We start from the raw sequence: 22,298 nt of genomic DNA, 5'->3' as shown, positions 1-22,298 counted from the left end.
TGATTTCTTCACTACCCTGCATACAAAGTCTTCAGGGAGCTCGCAGAATAAACTATAAACTCTTTAATTTGGAATTCAAAGCCTTTTACCAGTCCGGGTTTTCCCTATCTTTCCAAATACCAATCTCTGATTTAAAGCATACAAATACACTAACGACAAGAGATTTTATTTATCTGAGCAGTTATCTTTCAGGGGTAAAATCATAAAGACACAGAGTATTTGCCAGTTTCTACAGATATCACGCTCTTTTTTTCCCCAGTGAGCTTCCCCTAAAACACCCTCCAACCAATCCATAAGACTGTCCATTTTCCCACATCCAAGCCAACCCCCTGCATTATCAAACTTTTTATTTCTGCCAATCTGATTGATAAGTGGTCTCTTTTTAAAAATAAAATTTCTATCTCTTTAATTATGAGTAATTTTAGGATTGATTCATTTGTATGCAAGCCATTTGTATATCATTTCCCATACATCACCTGTTATTTTTCCACTGGCTGCTTTCATATTTAACTGTAAGCCCTATATGTATGAAGGAAATTAGTTCATCTTATACAGATGTTGTCAATCTTTTCCTGTTAATCTATCACTTAGGGTGCTTCTTACTAGGCAGCAATTTATAATTTCCATGCAATCCAACATACAAATCCTGTCCCTACTGGACCTGGGTTTTGACTCTTACTTGAACAGCATTCCCAACTCCAAGATGATGAAGATGGTGATGATGATGACAATGTGAATTATCTAATCATCTAGTACTTCTAATTTTTGAATGTACTTATATCTTCTTCAAGGACTTCTAGTTTTGGGTGTTTAAATTTTATCCACCTGCAATTGATTCTTATGAAAGAAATGAGGTAGAACCCAACTCTTCTTCCTCCAAATGTATAGCTAAGTGTCCCAACATAATTTTCTGAACAATTCTTTTCCTAATTTTAAATGAATTGTATTATACATTCATTTCTAACATATAAAGAGAGAGAGATCTATTTAGGGGGTTTCTATTCTATTGACTCATAAGGCAATACTAAACTTTTTCAGATACAAATCAATAGCTCTATAAAAACTGTTTTTATACCTCCCTATTTGAATATCTGTACAATTTTATCAGCTGTTCACACATATTTATTTTTCATATGAACTTTAGAATCAGCTTATCCAGCTCCCAAAAATCCTATTAATACTTCAAGATTACTAAATATATGGATCAATTTAGGAAAACTTGAACTTCACAAAAACAAGGACTATATTTATATATTCAAGGTGCCTTTCATTCACGTCAGTACAGCTTTAAAGTTTTCTTCCTTAGCGTGCTTACATTTCTCATTAAATTCATTCTAATTTATTTTCTCTTGTTACTATTATGGGCTTGATTTTTATCTTTCTTTCTTTTACTCTCAGGTAAAAGAAGATTGAGTAAATCAAATGCCATCAGTTTATGGCAATTATCACTACTGGTCTGTCTGTGCATAGCCCCTCTCTTGTTACGTTCTTTTTTCTTTTTTTTTTTTAATATTTTATTTATTTTAGAGAGAGAGAGGGCACATGAGCAGGAGCAGGGACGGTGGGAGAGAATCTCAAGCAAACTGCACTGAGCATGGAACCCGATGTAGGGCTTAATCTCACGACCCTGAGATCATGACCTGAGCTGAAATCAATAGTTGGACGCTTAAACAACTGAGCCACCCAAGCGCCCTCTTGTTACTTTCCTTTACACCTTGAGACCCTTCTAACATGCCCAAAGTATATTTTTGTGTTTGAATTTGTTCTAGAAAAAATGTGTATTGTTTTGTATATATTTTAATTCACATAAATGGTATTGGTGTCATATATCTCATTGTTTCATGAGATATATGGTTCTTAGCACCACAATTTTATGATTCATTTGTGTATCTATGTTTTTCACTTCTCATTATTGTATAAATCTCCATACTGTGCACCCACCATATTTAAACTGTCTACTTTCACCGTAATAGACACCCAACTTTCCTTCAACTCCCCTACTATAAAAAAAACGTTGCAACAAATACTATCATGGTAATAGTCAGGAGAATGTTATGTACTACAGCAAACACATCCAAAATTTCAGTGCTTAACAAAGTAGGTGTATTTCTTGCTCATATAACAGTCCAATATAGGTGTTTCTGGGAGGTGAATCTCTTTCCTTCATGTGGTGGTACAGACAGGTTACATAATTTGCCCAGGATCGCACAGTAAATAGTATAGCTAAAATTCAAATCTAAGTTGTCTCATTCCAGAATCTGTGCTTTTAATCACCTTGCTACGCATGTCCCTTCATGGACACGTGTGAGAATTTGTAGTGCTATCTTTATTATATATTAAGATCTCTTATTGTGCTGGACATTAAACTATTGTCCCTCGGGTCCAAATGTACTGCTCCTATACTTTGCTTTGTGATACTGGAGCTGGAACTCAAGCAAATTATTCTCCTTTGCCAGCTGGCTTACTGTTGGGTTCTTCCAAGGACACTGGAAGGCAAAAGAGTAAACAGAATTCCCTTCTCCCTGTTTCCTTGCTACTCACACAGCTCAGCCCAGCAATGGTTCTTCATCCCATTAGCAAGGGCTCTTCCAGCGTCAGCTCCTTTACACTCCCAGAGGTGCCCTCTCTGTAACCCCATCCTGGAAGTACTCTCTCCTCAGATGACTGAGTCCCAACTCCACCAGAACCCGCTCCATGCTTGAGAATTCTAAGAACTCCAACCTCTTCCCTTTGTTCTCCCAAGGGTGTTTTCTCTGATTTCCTCTGGATTTTAGCCCTCCAACACAAAATAGCCATTTCCCAAAAATGAATCATTTTTATTGAACCTCCTAGTATGGTTTCTGATTTCTTGACTAGATTCTGACTGATGTACATATGCAGGCGATTCTTGTTAATTATGCAATAAAGTCACCATGAACACTGAACTAGCAATACTGAACCATTGATCCTAGGAGAAATACAGTTCCTGTGAATCTGTGGTCACAATATTTCCAGTACAATCAATACTTGTACCTTGTTTTATGTGTGTCTGTTTGAAGATACCTTATTTAATACATATCGTTAATTATGAACACTGAACTCTTGGTTAACGTCACTACATAATTCATGCCTGAATGAAATTATCTTACACAAATATTTCTTCCATAAAGCACATCACTACCTCCTTGTGCTTAAGAATACTAGACAGCACTTCAACACTATGTATCAGGGCCACTTTAAACAGTGAGGTCACCATCAAAACACACAAAAATGCAGGAAACCTGGCTCTAAACAGACCGCAAATGGAACACATTTATAGTATGAGCACTGAAACAAGAACACCGCCTTGTTCAGCTGGGAACATGCTCCCACTCATCAGACAACTCAAATTCTTCTCAATTCTGTACACATTGGTGAACGACTGCAGAAGCACTATGAATACTGATTTAGGTTTAGAAACAAGTGTTAGCAAGTAGATGAATTCGCAAATACAGAATCTGTGAACAATGAGAATCAGCTAACATACATGGCCTGTCTCCAAAATCTCTAAGCTGTTTCATTGGTCTACATGTAACATTAAGGCTTTTTAAAAATGTCTTAATATTTCATTTGATAAATCCCCAACCTTTGCCCTTTTTGAAGGCTGATTTGGTTAACAAAGTTTATCAAATTCCTCAAAAAACACAACTATAATTTTAATTGGAATTGGAATTGATTTGTACATTTATTAAGGAAGAATTGACATACGTTTATTACATTTACAGGACCCTGTCCTATCCAATATGGGATGTCCCTCCATTTATTCAGGTAATTTTGTCTTAGCGGTTCAAAGTTTTTGCCATTTAGATTTTGTATATTCTTGATACTCTAGAGATATTTTTATATTGTGAATAAATTTTCTAATTATATTTTCTAGTTGGTTATGACAAGTGTAAAGAAATACGTTGATGTCATATCTAGCAGTCTTGCAGAATTCTCCCTAGCTTTACATTTCTCAGTTGATTACTATGTCATCTACAAATGACAACAGTGTCCCTCCCTTTCTCTCAGACGTACTGGCTTGGACCACCCTGCTAAACTTGTTTCCTTTCTTCAAAGCCAGATCAAACATTACCTTCTTTGATAAGTCTTACCTAATTATGTGGCCTCACACACAATCATCAACCAGCCCTCCTTGCTCTCCGCCCAAGTTGAATGTGCCACCCACATGCTTCTACAGCACTTTCTACATACCTCTTTTACACTACTCGGCACACTGCATTGAAGTTACTTGTTTACATATTTCTCCACAAAAGAATAAGCTCTACCATATTTTACTCATGTTTATACAGCTAGCACCAAACATGGTACCTAGCACTAATACTCATGCAACAATAGGTTAAGTGAATAAATTGAGTAGGCCAAAATGTTATTAATGTCTCAGCACATGCAGAGAACAAATCAGTATTAATATAGTCACTTATATGAATAACTCATGTTAAACAGGTTTCTCAAATTCAATATACATATGCACAAAATCACAAAAATTATGCAAAATGAAAATAAAACCCAATCATGCCTCCTTTTTTCCAATTAGTACTTTGAGTTCTGATGTTTAAGAACTAAGCAAGTTCAGGGTGCCTGGGTGGCTCAGTCAGTCAAGCATCTGCCTTTGGCTTGGGTCATGATCCCAGACTCCTGGGATCGAGCCCCACATCAGGCTCCCTGCTTAATGCGCAGCCTGCTTCTCCCTCTGCCCCTCACCCTGCTTTAAAAAAAAAAGATTTTATTTATTTGTTTGACAGAGAGAGGGCACAGCAGGGGCAGCAGCAGGCAGAAGGAGAGGGAGAAGCAGGCTCGCCAGGAGCAGGGAGCCCAATGCGGGACTGGATCCTAGGACCCTGGGATCATGACCTGAGCCAAAGGGAGATGCTTAACCGACTGAGCTTAACCGACTGATGCTTAATGCTAAATAAATAAAATCTTTAAAAAAAAAAAAAAAGAACAAGCAAGTTCACAGATTACAAAGGAAACATTAAATGAGCTTATAATTAATAGTACATTAATATATACTTTTCCCCACAAATTTCTAGGAAATCTGTAATATTATAAAAACAGTGAAAATACAAGTACTCTACAAAAGACAACTTCCTCTGAAAGAATTTTCAATTCTAAAAAAAAGAAAAATTAAAATCTAAGATAACACCTTCTTAAAACATTTTTTCCACAAAGATTTAAAATTTGCCACTTTACAGTTAAATTTAACTGTGAGATAAAGCAAATTTTCCATTAACACTAAATATAAACAATAAAGAATTATTAGTCACAAAAATTAAGGGCTAAAACTAGGAGTCTCGGCAAACTATACAAAAATGGTTCCATAGTTAAACAAACACTAATAATACCTGTAATTGTAACAGCTAATAGTTACTGAGGATTTATTATGTCAAACACTATGCTAGCACTTCAGATATAATGTAATGCTCACATCTATAAATTATGAATTGTATAGAATGCAATGGTCACGTCTATAAATAAGACACTATTAGTTGAGAAAACCTAAGCTCAAAGGGATTTATTTGCCGAAGACACAAAGCTAATACGTGGAGATGTGGTTTATCTGACTCCACAGACCCTCCATTAACCACTAAGCTCAAGAAAGCAAGCGCCTCCATCCTGAGATTAAAGGCAAGGAAAAGCTCATCAGTCCCAAATACCTTCTTTAATTGCTTATCATTGTCTCCAAATTCCTGCCTTTAAAGGCTTCAATATAGAACTTGTGAAAGACTGAAAATATTTGGGGCGCCTGGGTGGCACAGCGGTTAAGCGGTTAAGCGTCTGCCTTCGGCTCAGGGCGTGATCCCGGTGTTGCGGGATGGAGCCCCACATCAGGCTCCTCCGCTACGAGCCTGCTTCTTCCTCTCCCACTCCCCCTGCTTGTGTTCCCTCTCTCGCTGGCTGTCTCTCTCTCTGTTGAATAAATAAATAAAATTTAAAAAAAAAAAAAAAAGACTGAAAATATTTAAAGGAAAAAGTGAGTCAAAAAGGACTAGACCAGAGGGGTACCTGAGTGGCTTAGTCAGTTAAGCATCCAACTCTTGATTTCAGCTCAGGTCATGATCCCGGGGTTATGAGAGCAAGCCCCACATCAGCTCCTTGCTAAGCATGGAGCCTTTTTAAGATTCTCTCTCTCCTTCTTTCCCTCTGCCCCTCCCCTCAACCTGCACTTGCATGCTTGCTCGCAGGCTCTCGCTCTTAAAAAAAAAAAAAAAAAAAAAAAAAAAAAACAGCAATAACAAAAAAAGGACTAGACCACAGAATGAGACACTGAGCAGCCAAAGATCAATAAACTGAGGTGATGAAGGGGCATGAAATGAAAAACACAAAATTCTAATAAATTAATATTTTTAAGCACCCACTACTGCCTGCTTTAGAGTTTTACAAAATTTGTCTATGCTTCTTTGGCAATAGGACAGGATATTAGTAAGTATATACAAAGATAACATAGTAGGCAAAAAACTGTTCCCCCATCCTTCCTTCTAAAAGGAGAAACTTGTTTCATAGAAACAAGTATGGAAAATAAGAAGACGAAATTATGAATTATTAAGCAGTCTTTCAATATTATGTTTACCAAGTATTTTTAATGACATGGACAATGCTTTTCCCATAATGTTAAGTACAAAAAAGACCAAAGTTTAAAATCGAATAGATGTTTTCTAAAATTTGCAGAAGTATGCACAGAAAAAAAAAAGACTTGAAAGAAATACCGAGGGATGCCTGGGCGCCTCAGTTGGTTAAGCATCTGCCTTCGGCTCAGGTCACGATCCCAGTGTCCTGAGATCAAGTTCCGCATCGAACTCCTTGCTTAGCGGGGTACCTGCTTCTCCCTCTACCTGCTGCTCCCCAGGTTCTCCCTCTGCCTGCTACTCCCCCTGCTTGTGCTCACTCACGCACGCTCTCTCTCTCTGACAAATAAATAAAATCTTTTTTTAAAAAAGAGAGAGAGAGAAATATTGACAGAAGGTAATTTTTTAGAGGGGGGAGGGGCAGAGGGAAAAGGGAAAGGGAAAGGGAGAAAAAGAATCTTAAGCAAGCTGCATACCCAGCACAGAACACAACACAGGTTTCGATTTCATAACCCTGAGATCATGACCTGAGACGAAATCAAGATTTGGATGCTTAACTGACTTCCCCAAGAGAAGATAATTTTTATCATTATATCAGGATTTCTAGGCCAGTAATTTGTCAAATGCAATTTTGGCAAAAACACTAGAGTACATCCTATCAGTACCTAACGTAACGGTTTCCAAACTAAAATTGGGTCCTGCATCAGAACCACTTGGAGGGCTGCTGGACCTTACCTTAGAGTTTCTAAATCAGTACATAGACAATGCACTTCCTTTTTTTTTTTTTTTTTTTTTGTTTAAGATTTATTTACTTGTTTGAAAGAGAGAGAGCGAGAGAGCATGCGGGGGGGGGGGGGGGGGGGGGGGGAGGGGCAGTGAGAGAGGGCAAGAGAAACCCAAGCCGACTTCACGATCAGCTCGGAGCCCAGCTCGGGGCTCTATCTCATGACCCTGAGATCACAACCTGAGTTGAAACCAAGAGTCTAACTCTCAACCTACTGTGCTACCCAGGTGCCCCAGACACTGCATTCCTAACAAGCTCCCAGGTGATGCCCATGCTGCTGGTCTGGGAGCCGTTACTTAGATTTGTTAGACCTACGTGTTGTTACGTGGTATTTTATTCCACACTAAAACAAAACAAACAAAAAAGATAGGCCATCTGTGTATTTGACTGACAGAATGAGACAACAAATCTGGCTTAACTATTACACACGACTAACCTGGCAAAAGCTGACAAGAGTCTGCTTTCCAGAGAATGTTTTTTCCTTTGAAGTTTCCTTATTAATCTCTAAATGAAACAAAATAAGCAAAGCTGTTAATAAGAAAAGCAGGAATGCGAAGGGAATCTAATTTCTTTTTTCTTTTTTTTTAAGATTTTATTTATTTATTTGACAGAGATAGAGACAGCCAGCGAGAGAGGGAACACAAGCAGGGGGAGTGGGAGAGGAAGAAGCAGGCTCCCAGCAGAGGAGCCAGATGTGGGACTCGATCCCAGAACGCCGGGATCACGCCCTGAGCCGAAGGCAGATGCTCAACCGCTGTGCCACCCAGGCGCCCCGCGGGAATCTAATTTCTTAAAATAGAGTTTTAGGGGGAAATGAAAAGATAAAAGTAGTCTCTGGCACTTTTCCTACTCCTTTTTCTCACTGCCTCTCTAAAGGTACCAGAAATTATTCTCCATAAAACCCTATCCACTTTACGTTCTATTCCAAAGAGAATCTCCATCACAGAATGACAAGATGGTCATCCTACAGCATATGATAAATGGCAGCATAATGTGCAGGTGAAAAAAAAAAAAACAGAAACATTTATAGATCTATTAACTTACTTGTTAAATGAACCATTTCTCGATGAGATGTGTTTACTCTCTAGCCTGCATTTTCAAAGTTCTTTGGCAGTACATTTCTAAATATTCTAAAACAAGACCAATAAAGGCAATTTTTTGAATACTGTGTCTGTCCTAATTTAATTTTTATACTGTAATTCAAAAAACATGATAGGCAGGAAGCACATTAATATCCTTTTGTGATTTTCTGGTAAGAAAACTATAAACTGTGTACACTGTAATTCTGAAGGAACTGAATGGCCAGAATATAATAATTTGGCTTATTTCCTAAGTGACTACTGATATATTAAGACCAAATATGAAAGCCACAGTACAAGTTTATGTTCTACGAAAAGAATCAGTATCAAGATTTGGCAATCCTTTTGGGGTGATGAAATGTTCTGGAGCTACACAGAGGTAGGGTTGCACAACACTGTAAATGCACTAAATGCCACTGAAGTGTTCGCTTTACAATGGTTAATTTTATGTCCACTGAACCTCAATTTTTTAAAAAATGCATATAAACAAAACAAAAGATTGGTTTTTCATAAGACAACGTTCACAGTTTTCAAGTCCTTTAAAGATTCTTGCTCCTGACATTTTACAAGAGAAAAAAACTTAAAATTTTGGACTTCTTATGTATAAACCCAATGAGCAAATAACTTTGAATGATAATCTCCTGAAAGTATTTCATTTGATTGGTGTACCCCACCCACTGGGTTCTTCATTTACTCTCCCTTCTCTTTTGAAACGGCAGTCCCAGTCCAACTTCACACGTTATTCATACTTCCAGGGGGGAAAAAAAAACTCAGAAAATTCTGAGTAAAATTTTACACATATTGGGGCTAAAAAGTAGAGAGGCAAGTGGGTTACTTTTAACTATATCAGATTCAAATGGCTTGCCTCTTTCAAAATAAATACAAAGTTACACCTTCATTGGCCCTTTTCTTGGGAATATCTTAAAAGAATGTTGACATCTTGTTAAACTGTGATTGAACCTACAATTTTACACACACTATCAAACACATGCATGAATAAAGATATTTTCACATATGCAAAGTTGAAAGATATATTTCCCTTCTCATTCACTCTTTCTGAGGAAGCTACTGTAGTATATGTACCCCTAAACTGAGAAAGTAAACAATGAAAGAGGAAGATGTGATCCAGCAAACAATAAAATACATAACAGAGAGAACTGAAGAAAGATCCCAAGATGACAGGTGAGCAGTAGGTTTAAGAGAAACTGGTCCAGATTAGAGCAGAAGACAGAAGGCTCTAGAAGGGATACTGGATAAAAGGAAGGAAGGAAAGAAGAAAGGTAGGGGGGCGCCTGGGTGGCACAGCGGTTAAGCGTCTGCCTTCGGCTCAGGGCGTAATCCCGGCGTTGTGGGATTGAGCCCCACATCAGGCTCCTCTGCTATGAGCCTGCTTCTTCCTCTCCCACTCCCCCTGCCTGTGTTCCCTCTCTCGCTGGCTGTCTCTCTCTCTGTCGAATAAATAAATAAAATCTTTAAAAAAAAAAAAAAAGAAGAAGAAAAAAGGTAGGAAGGAGAAAGGGAGGGAAGGAGAAAAGAAAGGAAAGAGGGAGCAAAGAATAGATGGCAGGAGAGAGGAAAAGAAATCTATTATCTGACATGTTTAAATATAATGAGAGATTAATAGTTCTGTCAGAGAATTTACAGATGAATTAGTGACAATCATATAGAAAATTAAGCAGACAAAAAAGAATATAATCATTAATGCCCGGGAAAACAAAGATTCTAGTAGAAAGGATATGTAATCATGGTATACTACGTGGCTTAGCTATGAATAAATAATAATCATACAATCACAGTAATATGAACACTGAATATTGTTTGAACCAAATATCATCATATAATTTAAAAGGTAAGATTTTTAGGGGCGCCTGGGTGGCACAGCAGTTAAGCATCTGCCTGCGGCTCAGGGCGTGGTCCTGGCGTTATGGGATCGAGCCCCACATCAGGCTCTTCCGCTATGAGCCTGCTTCTTCCTCTCCCACTCCCCCTGCTTGTGTTCCCTCTCTCGCTGGCTGTCTCTATCTCTGTCGAATGAATAAATAAAATCTTTAAAAAATAAAAAAATAAAAAAAAATAAATAAAAGGTAAGATTTTTAAAAAGCTGAAGCCTATATAGTAAAAAAATCAAGAGATAAAATCTCAAGCTAAAAATTCAAGAAATAGTATAAGAATATTGTTTAGAACACTAGCATTAAGGGCTGCCTGGCTGGCTCAGTCGTAGAGCTTGTGACTCTTGATCTCATGGTTGTGAGTTTGAGCTCCACACTGGGTGTAGAGATTACTTAAAAATAAAAATCTTAAAAAAAAAAAAGCTGCAATTAAAAACAAGAATAAACAACTATAAGAGTTAAAGGTGGTTATCGTATCTGGAGAATGAAACATGAGAAGGGGAAGCCTGGGATAGGGAATGCTGTTTTTTCATTAAAAAATCTTGTCATACTAGTTTGGTTTTTTTTTAATTAAAGCATAGTTGACATATATTAGTTTCAGGTGTACAACATAGTAGTTCAACACTTATAGACATTATAAAATGCTCGTCATGATAAGTGTAGTTACCATCTGTCAGTATACAAAACTATTGACTAGTGACTATTGTCACCATACAAAACTCTCATGCTCTATATAACCCAAAGTCAATTACAGGAAGAAGCATCACCTACAGACCCGAACAGAAGCATTCTCAACAGCAAAGAATCAGGATTACAGGTCCCAACAGGGAAAAATGGACACTGCATCTCCTACAAGAAACTGACTAACCTAGTAACTCAGCCAATGAGAAAATATTATCACCCTGACTCTTGCTTTTCTCCAGTGGACTTTGGTTCAAAACAACCCCTTCCAACTTGTCCTTCATAAAATGACATTCCTCTTCTTTCTTTTTTGGACTTGCCTGTCTTTGCAGTAGCTTACATGTCCCAAATTGCATGTACAATTCTCTGCTATTCCCAAATAAATCCATTTTGCTGATTAAAAAAACAGAAACAAAACAAAAACACCTGTTACAACATTATTGACTATATTCCCTATGCTGTACTTTTCCATCCCTGTGACTTATTTATAACTGGAAGCTTGTACCTCTCAATCTCCTTAACCTATTTCACCCATCCCCCCACCCCCTCCCCTCTGGCAACCACTTGTTTGTTCTCTACATTTATAAGTCTGTTTCTCTTTGTTGTTGTTGTTTGTTCATTGTTTTGTTTTTTAGATTCCACATATAAGTGAAATCATATGGTATTCGTGTTTCTCCATCTGACTTATTTCACCTAGCATAATACCCTTTAAGTATTGTTGTCACAAATGGCAAGATTTCATCCTTTTTTATGGCTAAGTAATATTACATTGTATATATGTACCATATCTTCGTCATCCATTCATATATTGATGGACACTTAGATTGCATCGTACCTTGGCTACTGTAAATAATGCTGCAATAAACATAACAGTACATTTGTCTTTTATACTAGTTTGCCTTTTTTAAAGATTTTATTTATTATTTAGTTTAGAGAGACAGAGAAAGTATGAGTGGGGAGAGGGGAAGGGCAGAGGGAGAGAGAGAAAATCTCAAGCGGACTCTGCACTGAGCACGGAGCCTACATGGGGCTCAATCTCATGACCCCAAGATCATGACCTGAGCCAAAACCAAAAGTCAGATGCTTAACCGACTGAGCCACCCAGGTGCCCCTATACCAGTTTGCTATTAACAAGTGTTTGTATTTTTAGATAAAAAGTAAAGCTTAATTGAAAAAACTTATTCACAGATTTCTATGACACCAAGCACTGGGCTTGTATTTTAAAAATCAAACAGGGGTATGTGGGTGGCTCAGTCGGTTAAGTGTCTGCCTTCCACTCAGGTCATGATCCCAGAGTTCTGGGATTGAGCCCTGTGTTGGTCTCCCTGCTCAGTGGGAAGCCTGCTTTTCCCTCTCTCTGTCCCTCCCCCCACTCATGCACACACACACACTTGCTCCCTATCTCTCAAATAAATAGAATTTTTTAAAAATAAAAAATTAAATTAAAATCAAAGTACTAGGTTATATAAAACAATTATCTAAATGGCTTGAATTAAAACATGCTTATGAGTAAATAGTCATTTAAGTTAAAATCTTGTTTGAGTATCTAAATGGGATGTGGTCTTAGGAAAAACGTGTCATAAAAATCCCAAAAATCATAATCCTTACAACCACTGTTGACTTAATACTCTTGATCAATAAAAACCTCATGCTACTAATTTCACCCAAACTGAGAAGTCCTTTCTGCATGTTGTAAGCACTTCTTATTGACATAACTTTCTAATTAAAAATGCACAGTTTTAGGATTAAAAATGTAACTCTTCATTTCAAAGCTCATCAGTAACAGAATGGCCCTAAATCTTACTATATATTTACTTGAATAATGAGCCAACAACACAAAAATGGGCAGTTTTGTAATCAAGATAGAGTATGAAATTAGATTAAATGTCTTTTTTTTAAAAAAAGATTTTATTTATTTATTTGACAGAGAGAGAGAGACAGCCAGCGAGAGAGGGAACACAGGCAGGGGGAGTGGTAGAGGAAGAAGCAGGCTCCCAGTGGAGGAGCCTGATGTGGGGCTCAATCCCAGGACTCCAGGATCAAGCTCTGAGCTGAAGGCAGACGCTTAACGACTGAGCCACCCAGGCACCCCAGATTAAATGTCTTTTAACATACCATCTCTCTCATGACATATTACTTGCTCATTATTTTTTCATTTACCCATATAACTCTATAAGACCTGAGTATTGAAACTATGCAATATAACTTATCAAGAAAATATTAGAATTAGGTTAAAGATGACAAATTGAGCACAGCCTTGTCTTCTCTTCCTCTCAAGACTCCACTAAAATTATAAAATTGAACAAACAAGATGAGCTTCTAAATGACCACAGAGCAAATACACCAAATCTGGAAAAGTGTTTATGGGGGAAATGCTCAGAGATAGCCAACAGCGGTAGGTTCACAGTCCCCAACTGCCCATTACATAACTAAGAATGTAATCCATTCGCTATGTAGTATATGTACTTCTTCAAGAAGAAAAAAATTAAATAATGCAGAAAGAATTGTAATGAGTTACGCATGTATCTATATTACATGTGTTTATTTAAATTTTTAATTAAAAAATTGTAAAGTTCAGTTTTACAAAAGCTGAGATTAAAAAATAAAGTGACCCACATAAATTTTCTTTGAAAAATTGCTTCTATAATTCCAATTCACACAATCTTATTTTTCCCAAAAGGGTACGAGGTCAAATCATGATAAATCTATTTAAATGTATCAAATCTATTTGGCTGTGGCATTTCAAATATAATATATCTGTAATAGAATTCTAGATTCCTCAATACTCACCCTCTATTCCTAGATCTCCTATCCTCCTATTCCTAGATCATACTGATATCCCACCTCGGTGTCTTTATTCAACATCAAAGAGGCTGCTCTCCACTCAGAGAGGAGCCCAAGGACTTCTGGTGGTATGCATTCCCTTCTATTGCTCAAAACAATTCAATTCTGGCCCTAAATGTGTACTTGCCACTCAGCAAAATAAGAACTGGACTCACCTTCCTTAGAAAAGAGTTTAACAACATCTTTTCTTGTGGGAGCCTGTTCCCCACAAACACCCCAGTACTAGCCCCTCTACCACTCCAAGTGTCTTATTCCTTCCTACCATATTTACTTTTGTTCCTGGGAGGCATTCTGGAAAACAGGACTTTCTCCAGCCTACTACACTGCCACTGATGTTTTAGTAACACTTATACGTAAACATTTTGGGTAGCTCCATGGTGGCCAGAACCTAAATTTGGTTCTGGTCTTAAGAGATTAAAAATATAAAAATATAAAAGAAGCCACGGCCCAATCCTTCAGCAACTTATAGTTTCTCTTTCCATGAAAAGGCTGCACCTGGACCATTCAGAGGGAGACAGATTTTCAGAAAACACTTAACCTCCACCAGAGAATTTATTTTAATGTCTCATAATAACCACACTGAGATTCTTGTTATTATTCCTAGCCTAAACTCTTCCAGGTGCAGGAACTCTTTCAGTTCCTTCTATCCTCTATGTAATACCCACTTACAGACTTAGACCTTATTAAATAACCCTTTCCCTTTCTCTTTTTCTGGCCAACCAATTAAGTCAATTAAAAATTCACTTAACCTTGGTTCAAATATTAAATCTACATTTTAATTAATTCAAATTAACTTTCCTATTTTTTTAATATGAAACTAAGAAACACGTGAAGATGAAACACCTGATTGGGGTCAGAATCAGTGTGCAGATGTGACCGAAAGATGAACAACCATATTACACATTCTGAATCCAGAAGTGAGAGTTGAAGAATCTGTTGTTTTTGGGAATTCAAGTCAAAGATATAAAAGTTCCTGAGTTGCAAAGGGGTTTTGATATTTGCAATCAATCATGATACATCACATCAATAAAGGAAAGAATAAGAACCATGTGATCGTTTCAATAGATGCAGAAAAAGCATTTACCAAAGTACAACATGCATTCATGATAAAAACCCTCAACAAGGTATGTTTAAAGGGAACATACCTCAACATAATAAAGGCCATCTATGAAAAACCCACTGCTAACATCATCCTCAATGGGGAAAAACTGAGAGCCTTTTCCCTAAAATCAGGAACAAAATAAGGATGTCCACTCTCAGCACTTTTATTTGACATAACACTGGAAGTCTTAGCCACAGCAGTCAGACAAAAAAAAAAAAAAAGAAAGAAATAACAGGCATCCAAATCGGTAAGGAAGAAGCAGAACTTTCACGAACTTTCACTATTAGCAGATAACATGATGCTATATATAGAAAACCTGAACGACTCCAACAAAAAACCTGCTAGAACTGATAAACGAATCCAGTAAAGTTGCAATATACAAAATAAACATACAGAAATCTGTTGCATTTCTATACACCAAGAATGAAGCAGCAAAAAGAGAAATCAAGAAAATAAACTCATTTACAATTGCACCAAAATAATAATATAACTAGGAATAAACCTAACCAAAGACCTGTACTCTGAAAACTATAAACACTGATGAGAGAAACTGAAGACAACACAAAGAAATAGAATGATGTTCCATGTTCATGGACTGGAAGAACAAATATTGTTAAAATGTCTATATTATCCAAAGCAATCTACACATTCGATGCAATCCCTACCAAATACCAACAGCATTTTTCACAGAACTAGAACAAACAATCCTAAAATTTATATGGAACCACAAAAGACCTTGAATAGACAAAGCAATCTTGAAGAAGAAAAGCAAAACTGGAGGCATCACAATTCTAGACTTCAAGTTATATGATAAAGCTGTAGTGATCAAAAGAGTATGGTACTGGCACAAAAACAGACACATAAATCAATAGAAAAGAACAGAAAATGCAGAAATAAACTCACAATTATATAGTCAAATAATCTTCAACAAAGCAGGAAAGAATATCCAATGGGGAAAAGACAGTCTCTTCAACAAATGGTGTTGGGAAAACCAGACAGCTACATGCAAAAGAATGAAACTGAACCACTTTCTTATACCAAACACAAAATAAACTCAAAATGGATTAAAGACCTACATGTGAGACCTGAAACCATAAAAATCATAGAAGGGAGCACAGGCAATAATTTTCTGACATTGGCCATAGCAACTTTTTTCTAGATAGGTTCCCTGGGGTAAGGGAAACAAAAGCAAAATAAACTACTGGGACTACATCAAAATAAAAAGCTTCTGCGGAGCAAAGGAAACAATCAACAAAACTGAAAGGCAACCTATGGAATGGGAGAAGATATTTACAAATGACATATCTGATAAAGAGTTAGTATCCAAAATATATAAAGAACTTATAAAATTCAATACCCAAAAAACAAATAATCCAATTAGAAATGGGCTGGAGACATAAACAGACATTTCTCCAAAGAAGACATCCAGATGGCCAACAGACACATGAAAAGTGATGTTCATCATTGTTTATCATCAGGGAAAGGCAAATCAAAACTACAATGAGATATGACCTCACACCTGTCAGAAAAGCTAAAATCAAAGGCACATGAAACAACAGGTGTTGTCAAGGATGTAGAGAAAAAGAAACCCTCTTAACACTGTTGGTAGGAATGCAAACTGGTGTAGCTACCCTGGAAAACAGTGAAGGTTCCTCAAAAAGTTTATAATAGACCTACCCTATGATCCAGCAATCACACTACTAGTATTTACCCAGAGAATATAAAAACACTCATTCAAAGGGATATATGCACCTCTATGTTAATAGCGGCTTTATTTACAATAGCCAAATTACAGCCCAAGTGTCCATCAGCTGATGAATGAATAAAGACGTGGTACACATATATTTTTTAAAACATTTATTTATTTGAGAGAGAGAGAGCACACACGAGCACGCATGTGTGACACTGCACGGGGGGTGGGGCTGAGGAAGAGAGAGAATTCCAAGCAGACTCCACACTGATCATGAAGCCCAACACACAGCTCCATCCCACAACCTGAACCGAAATCAACAGATATTCAACTGACTTAGCCAACCAGGTGCCCCAAGAAGATGTGGTATATAAATACAATGGAATGTTATTCAGCCATTAAAAAACGAAATCTTGTCATTTTTAACAGCATGGATGGAGCTAGAGAGTATTATGCTAAAGGAAATATAAGTTAGTCATAGACAAACACCATATGATTTCACTCATGTGTAATTTAAGAAACAAAATAAGCAAAGGGGGAAAAGAGAGAGAGAGAGAAACCAAGAAGCAGACTCTTAACTAGAGAGAACAAACTGATGGTTACCAGAGGGAAATTGGGTGGGGGACAGGTATAATACGTTATGGGTATTAAGGAGTGCCCTTGTCATGATGAGCATTGGGTAATTAAAATAAAAACTTTTTTAAAAATGATTAATGTATCAAATTCATTGCATACTTTATAAAATAATTTTTTAAAATCTCGATGCCACCAATAAAATTCTATTCTAATAAAAAAGAAAAAGAAAAGAAGATTCCATTTGTCTTGATTCTATTTCTTAATTCTTTTTTTTTTAAGATTTTATTAATTTATTTGACAGAGATAGAGACAGCCAGCGAGAGAGGGAACACAAGCAGGGGGAGTGGGAGAGGAAGAAGCAGGCTCATAGCGGAGGAGCCTGATGTGGGGCTAGATCCCATAACTCCGGGATCACGCCCTGAGCCGAAGGCAGATGCTCAACCGCTGTGCCACTCAGGCGCCCCCTATTTCTTGACAATTAATTCTTAATTGTCATGGCATTAGGGGACCAGTTAGGTAGGAAAATCCTATAAATAAGTTCCTCTAGTGCTGAGTAGGATCTATCTCCAGTCTTCCTCAAACATATATGTGTAAGTGATATAATGACTATAAAGCTACCCACAATTAATTGCTTAGGCTTCAAACGTACAGTCATTCCCAATACAGCAATTCCATATTTATTTCCATCACTTTTCATGATGCCTGTTAACTTCCCAGCTAAACCTTCATTAGGGTTTTGTTGCCAAAAATTTAGTAAATTGTTTTGGCCAACCTGAACTAAGTTCTCTTACATATGTTGTCTAAAATGGATAGCTAGAGTAATTCTGCAATCAGTACAGAATTAAATTCAAGAACCTTGAATGGTGGCTAAGCCTCTAAAATTCTGCAGTTGTTGTCAACTTTATTTCTTTCAAATGAGGTACAAAAGCACATAAGGCAGCTAAGGTAAAATTTCCAGACACCGCTCATTGATTACTATGTATGTATTTTGTGTGGAATGTCCATACAAATACAACTGTGTAACAGATAGAACAGGGATTTAAAGAGAATATGATTGGCCCAGCTTGAGTTATGTGGTAGGCAGGATTCTAAAATGGCTCCCATGATCCCTGCCCCAGCTATATGTATGCACCTATATAATCCCCCTCACTTGAGCTGGATCTGTAAACATGATGCAGTAGTCACTTCTGTGATTACCTTATATTACATAAAACTCCACTGTAGTAACTAGAGAGTAATTCTGATGGCCTTAAAGAACGAACCTACAGCCAACTATCATATTGAGAGGACCACATGATAAGGTACAGCCTCTAGCAGCTGAGAGTGATCCTCCCCTGACAGGCAGCAAGCCCTACAACCACAGGAGCTGAATTCTACCAACAACTAGTGATCTTGGAAGAGGACCCCAAATCTTAGATAAGATCAAAGTCCCAGTCACCACCTTGAGATCTGGTCAGACCTTAAGCAGAGGACCCAGTCAACCCATGACCACACCCAATGACCACATTCCTGACACACAGAAACTGTGAGATGATAAATTCATGTTGTTTTAAGTCACCAAACTTGTTGTAATTTGTTATGCAGCAACAAAAAAACAATGTAAGTCACATGCCTACCCCTTGGCCAGAAGAAGGTGGGATACCTTGACTAACAGCTGAAGTAAGGCTGCATCCAATGAGGGAGGAGTGGTCCTCTTTAAGTACAACTAAAGTGTCATCATCAGTTGAGAGGATGGATACTGGAACAAAAAAAAAAAAAAACAACAAACTCACCAACCACTACATATTCAGTATCTGACATCTCATAGGCCTTCAAAATTTCAACTCACAACTCTCCCTTACTCAGTAGACTTTGTCTACTGCCATATACACGCTTCTTGATCTACACGCCACTGGGCCAGAGACTAACAAAGAATACTTGAAGGCATCAAAATCTAGTAAGAACATTGGGCTAACATAACAAATTACAGTCTTGAATCTACCACTAATTAGCTACATGACCTTGGGCAAACCATTCATGGGCCACAGTTTCCTGTCTGTAAAAAAAAAAAGGATTAGACTAGCTTTAATGTCTCTTCCAACATTGAAACTATGATTTTTTTTAATTCAAAAATAAAACCACCAAAACAATTCAAAATAAATTTTGATTGCTGTAAAAAGAACCCATCTGCTCTTCAACACTTGCCTCATCATCCTCAGTATTCTGCCTCTGAAAGTGCCATCAAGAAAGGTTTTTAGAGAAAGCCACAGATATTTACCTTCCACACTTGATAAAAACTACCATATGAAAGAATCTGGGGTTAGTATAGAGGAGGAGGCAATCAGAATCACCAGGGGATAATAAAAAAAAAAAAAAATCATCACTAGGGGACCTTTACAGAGTAAAACATCCATGGTTGAAAATCAAAGTTTTGTGATGTTACTGTCATGAATCATAACACATTTATGTTATAATTATGTTGGAAACATGTATTCTGCTTCTTTTTCCCTTAGCTGCCACTCATTGCATTAAATGGAAATGCTAAAAACCTAAGGTTGCATCTGAAAAAATTCATTTGTCAAGTCACGCTTTTTGAAAACCTATAATAATTTTGATCTCTTGGCTCATTTTCATAATATGATAAATCAGGAAAAAGGCAATTTCATTTTCCGAAAAGCCTACATTAACTCAAGTAAGCTGAAAATTAAACATTAATGTAGTTATTTCACTTCTGAAATTTTGCAAAGAAATTTTAATCACAGTTGTTCTCACCAAATACACATTAACTTTGTAATAGATTCTTTTCCTTTGCAGTCTTCCCTTCCCCTCAAAATTAAACCAAAAAAATGAGCATGAAACCTTCTGGGTAGATTTTTTGGTTAAACTATTTTAACCATAATCAATTCCCATTACTGTCAAGCTTTTAAGCAAGTGAAGAGCATTCCTAAGAGGGGAAGGGAAAGTTAAGGAAGAGAAAGAGCTTTCAGTAAATATCACCATTTACACAGAAAAAATTTAAAAATATTTCCAAATCAAGATACGACTAGTGAAGCAGTAAAATTAAATGATAGCTTATCTCACAGCACATGTAGAATCTAAGAACAAGATTAAAGGACAGAAATTTATTTCTTCTTAGTCTCTATTGGAAAAGTGCTAAATAAAGTTCACATATATGATAAAATTTATGCCTGGGATCGTGGGGGATAATTTTGTTCCCATACAGTATTCATACAGGAAACTGGGACCATTCCTATAGCTTTGCCAAATTAAAAACAAAAGACTAAAAAATTATAAAAACAATTTCAAGCCAGATAAAACTTATTTTTATAATTCTTAAGTATTTTGTTCCCCTTCTGCAATTAAATCGATTTAGACACTTAGCACCATAATTTAGTTAAAGAAATGGTACTGATAAGTCTCAAGAAAATTCACACAGAAAGGGGGGGGGAGGGTCACTCAACATCCGGGTTTCCAAAAGGCAAGGATTTGCGTTCCTGTAACACTGCGCGATAGATGGTGAAGCTTCTTTCCAGGAACACTTTTAGAATTTTAAAAGTTTAAATTTAAAAAGAAATTTAGTAAAAGGTTGCCTTTGTTGTTGTTGTTATCGAATCGTGCATCAACAGATAGAACCGGCTGCCGTGGGGAGGGCGAGAGCGCCTCCACGTGCGCGGTTAACACGCTCTGCGTGCGTCCTTGAGGTGCCCGCGCCAACGCAAGGGCCGGCCCCGGGCCTCTGTTCCCTGAGGTAGCCGGCAAAGGACCGACCTACCGGTTCTGAGCTTTAACAAAGTAACTCAAAAAAGGGACCCAGCGCTGAAGGGAAAAAATTAATGGTATTTAAAGGGAGAAAGCAAACCTAATGCGCAGAACTTGGTTCTCAAACCACGTCCAATGCTCCTCAACACTTAAGAGAGCTGAGACCACATTCGGGGCCCGATTTCTTCCAGCAGGGCTCAGCAATAAAGGTACCACTGGGGGAAGAATGAGAGAGTACTGCTTGGGCAGAAGCTGGGGGCAGGCGAGGCTACAAACAGCGACCCGACTCCTCACGCCTCCCCCCATGCCGCACAAAAAGGAGGACTTAAGGAACGCGCTCAACGTGGGAACGCAGCGGAAGACGCACACCCCCGCAGAAATGCGGAAATTCTCCAGAGCGCAGGCCCGCAGCACTGAATGGGATAGGTCTTTGTTTCACAGGATCTCGATTACCTAATGAGGAAGTGGGAGGGCAAAAACATGGTCGGCGACTAGAAGCCAAGCAACTTTGCGATTTTCGGAGCTCAAAGAAGAAAAGGGTTTCCCAGACCTTCTACTTAAAGGAGTTTACTTAAACTACTTGAGGGGATTTCTATTATTTCTCCGTTTCCACGATATAGTTCACACAATTTGAGCGGTCAACCTCTGACGCCTCTCCGAACCGAGCTGGGGAGTTTGTAGGCCCCGCCTTTTGGTGAGCGCGGCGCGCGTGCGCCCAGTTATTACACTAAAGTGTCTCCGCGTTTCTTTCGTCTCCGTGGCAGCGATGGCCGAGTGGTTAAGGCGTTGGACTTGAAATCCAATGGGGTCTCCCCGCGCAGGTTCGAACCCTGCTCGCTGCGGAAGCAGGTGGCTTCTCTTTTTCCTCATTTTAAATGATTATCGTTACTCTAACTGCTGCATTTCCCTTCCTACTAGCTAAATGGCTCACCTACAGAGAAGTTTAACGTGTTAAAGAAAAGCCAATAAATGTCAGAGCCGCGAACGTACTCTGTTTACGCTAAAGGGCAAAATCTTCCGTTGTCCTAACCCGCAAGGTAACGGTTTTAGAATCTTGTTGCACAATGTGAAGAAAAGTTCGCAAAATAAAAATAAAGTAAGGTAAATATTGGCACAATTTTATGGGCTATCACAGCCCACACAAGCTATCATATTAAAACTGATGGGGGTGGATGGACTAAATAGGTGATAAGCACAGGCAAGTGTTGAATCACTACGTTGTACACCTGGAACTGATATAACACTGTGTGTTGACTATGCTGGAATTAATTAATAAAAACTTTTAAAAAAATAAAATAAAACTGATGGCAAAGCTAATGCTACTTCTTCAA

At 37.8% G+C, this 22,298-nt stretch overlaps 1 protein-coding gene and 1 non-coding gene across 4 annotated transcripts in view; one reads left to right on the top strand and one right to left on the bottom strand.

Annotated features, from left to right (window-relative positions):
- CTNNA3 (catenin alpha 3) overlaps positions 1 to 21,338 on the bottom strand; it is a 1,640,794-nt gene extending 1,619,456 nt beyond the window's left edge. Inside the window, exons 1-2 of one of the 3 annotated variants that reach the window (XM_026504310.4) lie at positions 21,068 to 21,338; positions 18,846 to 18,967 (exon numbers count right to left, since the gene is read on the bottom strand). The gene's annotated coding sequence lies outside the window, so the exon portion shown is untranslated. The remainder of the gene's footprint in view (positions 1 to 18,845; positions 18,968 to 21,067) is intronic. The other 2 variants (XM_048218672.2, XM_048218678.1) reach the window with 2 other exon arrangements.
- A 389-nt stretch (positions 21,339 to 21,727) lies between these two features.
- On the top strand, positions 21,728 to 21,809 carry TRNAS-UGA (transfer RNA serine (anticodon UGA)). The gene has a single exon. It is a non-coding gene; the product is annotated as a tRNA-Ser (tRNA).
- Positions 21,810 to 22,298: the final 489 nt, after the last annotated feature.

Source organism: Ursus arctos, unplaced genomic scaffold, assembly GCF_023065955.2.
Source record: "Ursus arctos isolate Adak ecotype North America unplaced genomic scaffold, UrsArc2.0 scaffold_7, whole genome shotgun sequence".
Lineage (NCBI taxonomy): Eukaryota > Metazoa > Chordata > Mammalia > Carnivora > Ursidae > Ursus > Ursus arctos.
This window is presented reverse-complemented; position numbering and strand designations above follow the sequence as displayed.